Here is a 4,594-nt window from a genome sequence, read left to right as displayed (position 1 = left end):
AGATCATTCTATCACCAAATCCACACTAACCCGTCTTTTGAGTAAGAAATCTAGATTTTATCTTTGATTGTGCAGGAATGAGTACATGAAGTGAAGCAAAAACGACAATCACCGAAAAGAGAAAAGAAGAGACTGAAATCTTTCATGATCCTCTAATTGATGAAGGAGCACTAAACAAATTTCTAGCATGTTCACAACATTTGCAAAATCTTCTCTGTGAACCAACGGAGCAAGAATCACGTGAATCATTTCACTCAGTTGGCAATACCATAGGATATGCAAAAGAGGATAGTGTGCTAGAAAGAAGCGATAGCTACGATTATTCACCATCAAGCACTCCTCCAAAAATGCCCTCACCACTCAAGTCCACAGCTAGCAACAAGAAGAAAAGGCCCTAAAAACTATTTTGGGTCACAATGATAAGCTGTGGTTCTATCCATTATGAACAAATTTCGTATTTCCATGGATTGATTTAACTTCTTGAGTGAATATGTAAAAGGCTGTCACGAAACTTCTGATTACGTATTTATCACGGAATCTAGTATTTTCATCTACAATCCTTTAAACAGATCTGCACGCAACCTTTTCACCTATAAATTGGAACCTCCTTCCATGAACTCAACTCACACACTAAGTCTTTTGTTTAGTAAGTAAATTTTGCAGGTATGAATAAGGGCAAAGGAAAAATGGACGAGGCCGAAAAACGAGCTATTCGGCGTAATCATCATCTTCAGGAAGCAAGCAAACTAACTAGTGCTACAATCATGAAACTGGTGGAAGATGGTGATAGGGTCCACGTAACATTCTCCATGCCAAACTCGGCTAACCCGAAAGAAAGAGAAACTCTGGACAATACTGTCAACGAATCTCAAGCCAAGAAAGCTATGTGTCTGGAACAAGCAAAACAATTGGCAAACGAAAGGATGATGATGTTGAACAATGCCAACAAGCACCCATATCATCCAGCCACCTCTCGTTGGTATCCAGACACTGAAGTCCCACAACGGAGTGAGAAATCTTATGAAGATTTTACTCTAGTTCACTCTCAGTCACCAACTAACCCAACTATGCCCACCCTCTCTCTAGAGAAACTGGACGAATATGCGAAGAAGGCAAACTTGCCTGACGTGAATGATGAGTTGACCCGTCTGGAGCTTCACGTGCCTTATCGCTTTCTTTGAATAATGTTTGTCTTATCTGAATGGCTTGGGGTACTTCTACCCGATTCCTTTAATGAAATTCTCTATCTTTATTAATTGTTCTTTTGACTATGTTACTTTACTGTCAGAATATTCCTTTCGAGACAAAGATGGAATTATCTCATATGCATTATCACTTAAGAGCTTCAAAAATGTTAATAAATGCATGGATTTAAACGCTTATTGGTTCTACAGAAACCATAGGTTTTCCTAGTGGTTAACCGTTGGATCAAACGAATGAGCAAGCATTGATCACCATCTCATTTTGCTATAAAAGGAAGACAATGGTTCCACTATAATGCATCTCTCACCTCTCAACAGTGGCACCTAAAGATTCAATTACTAAGTATACATCAAGGAGAACCAGAGCTCGTCTTGAGGGAGACGAACAAGGCGATCACCATCTCGGCAACAATCCACTCAATCCTCTGGATATCTCGTCTGACTCAGAAAGTGAGGACTTTGACGAACTCATCAAGAGGTGTGCTGAAAAGGATGCCAGGTCATTTGATCCAAATGAGGAACCTCCTCTAATTGTTAAAAAGGGATTTCTATCTCTGGACACTTGGAACAGTCCCACTATGGACAGGGACCTTCGGGAGTTCTTTCGAACCTATGATTGCAAGACTCAGCTTGTGGGCTACATTGAAGGTGAATCTGATGAGGAAAAGCACCTCTCCAATGGACCATCCCGTTCAAATGCTCCTACAACAAAGAAATCTCCAAAAGGGTCCAAGGGCGAAACTAGCAAGACAAGGAAGGGAAAGGCGAAGAAATGAAAATTTCTTTGTTATATGTTCTATAATTATCTTTAAGTCTGCCCTCCTATTCATCTATGTCTCGTGAAATTATGAAATAAACTATCAGGCATGAATCTCTGTCTGTCTGATATTTGTACGTCTTGGAATCAATTCTCTGACCTTGGAATCATAAAATTCTTGAAAATATCTATTCAAAGTCTTCTACGACATTGATGGTCAGTTGAAGAAATCTATGGGTATTAATTACAGCATTGAATGCTGAGGGCAGTTTTGCATGGATATCTCTTCACATTATACCTATAAAAGGGAATATATTTCATTCTTCTCTACCATCTCTATCTCCAAAATGGCTCCTAAAAAGCCTTTCACCAGGGGAGATTCTTGAAAACAAAGAGAACTCGCCAGGAAAATTAGGGAAGAACAGGGAGACCAATACCCTGGTAACAGTCTTCAAGCACCCTTAGAGGTCTCCTCCGATACTGATTCATCATCTCAATATGATGCACCCTTAGAGGTCTCCTCCGATACTGATTCATCATCTCAGTATGATGAGATGGCTGGCTTCATTGTTGAGGAACCTGAGGAAGCTCCTCCAGAAGAAGAGGTCCCTCAACAAGAGAAAACCCCTGCTGATCTGCCCAACAAGTACTATTACAAAGATTACGTCAACTATCTCAAGGAAGAGATCAAATCTGAGGACAAAGAATAACCTACTTCGTCTTCAGACTCTAACTTTCTGCGTACCGGAAAATGGTACAAGAGGATGTGGGCAGAACTTCAGAAGCCAAAAGCTGAATCTCGTGAGCATGAGAGTGAAGAAAGGAAGAAAAATTGATCTTGCTGTTATGTATTATCCTATATGTATCTCCTCTCGTTTGAATCAATAAAAGTCCCTCAGTATTAATTATCTTATTTCGGGCTTACATAGGTGTTGAACGAAACTTTAGTTGTTTCGTTTGCACTTTCGCCAAAGTATCTCTGACCACGCTTGCCTTTCTTGGAAATGAATATATTCTTTTAAGCGTGCTGGTTATCCCAATGCCCTGTCATTCGGGGTCACATCTTTTGATGAAATTATCGTCTATATAAAGGCCCGTCTTGGGAAACATGGCTTCACTCCTCTAACTTAATATCATCATGGATAAAGGGAAAGAAATGTGTCTCACAACGGGGAGTCTGTCTAAGAAAGTTCGATCTAAGAACGATCCTCGTCATGATTTCAACAATTCACTACTAGAAGGGTCATCCTCAAATGATGGATCCACCAAGGCTTCGAGCATTTCTCAATTTCTCTCATTTGTGAAGCTTGCACCACAGCTCAAAACTGACGAAAAATTCATGGCTATTCATGCTGCTGCTGAAGCTCGCGTCAAGGCTGAATTAGATGATATGGAAAAGAGAGGTCTCTCAAGAGACGCTATGGGAACAGATCACGAAACTAGTGTGAATGAGTGTTTTCTCTTGAAGTTCTCAAGAAGGAATACATTGAGCATGCCCGAAAGCAGAAAGACGCCAAGGAGTGAGAACTCGTGCGCCTTGAACCTCGGGAGATGAAGTCACAGTGTCTAATATCTATGTTTCGTGTAATAAACATCTCTCGGTCTATGTTATGTATTCTCGTTGTATGTTCCATATAGGTTCACGAGACTTTATTTGTCTCATGGATCTTTCGTTGCGATAAGTTAAATCTATCATGTTTCGGTTCTCAGACGTATTCGAGAAGATACAAATCATAAAGATCATCTGAACAGTTAAAGCCTTTCATAATGGGCATCATGTGGCCGAGAAATATGGTCTACTACCCCATGATCCTTGTCAGTTGAACTGACGCGCATTTAATGCATGCATAAGCACTCGAGTGGTTTTCTCTCTCCTCATTTAATGATGAATGATCAAAACTGATCTGAGCATGATCTTATCATATCTTCATAACCAGATCAGTTACCAATTTTGAAAAAGTGTAACCGGTTACTTTTGAAATTCAAATTATCCATCACTTAAAATGGGTCACCCGTTCCTTGTATACCCGAGACCCAAGAAAACCCTACATAAACCCTCTTTCTACCATTCTTCATCTCTTTCATTCACTCTCCTCCTCCAAACTGCCTTCCCATTTTTATTGAATCCAAAACATCTCAAATGGCGAAGTCATCCAAAGCTACCCCCTCCAATGCTGAACCAGAAGTACCACCCACAATGGAAATACCTACTTTCCCCAAAGATAATACCGCTTTTATTGAATCCAGGACTCCTCTCATCGCCGGTGGAAGCATGTGGGATGCGCATGGGTTCCTGAAATATGTCATTGATCGAGACTTCGGTGAAAAGATCATCGCCCTGCTCAAGGAAACTGGTCTGTACAAGTTTGCTGTACATTTGTACTCCTTTTGGTTCCCTACGGATGTCGCACAGTTTTATATGAATGCTGCTATTTCTACGGATGCACTCACTATAACCTCAAGAGTCAACAATCACGTGGTCACAATCACGTCAGAAGATATTAGAGATGCTTATGAATTCCCTCAGAGAGACGAATCGTACAAGCCCAATCTTGCATTCTATCACTATGATCAGGATGATTTTTATGCCTCTATCAGGAACAAGCAATGCCCAAGTGAAGTCACATGGCCTTTG

The sequence above is a fragment of the Ipomoea nil genome, unplaced genomic scaffold, assembly GCF_001879475.1.
Source record: "Ipomoea nil cultivar Tokyo-kokei standard unplaced genomic scaffold, Asagao_1.1 scaffold2700, whole genome shotgun sequence".
In the NCBI taxonomy this organism is placed as follows: domain Eukaryota; kingdom Viridiplantae; phylum Streptophyta; class Magnoliopsida; order Solanales; family Convolvulaceae; genus Ipomoea; species Ipomoea nil.
This window is presented reverse-complemented; position numbering follows the sequence as displayed.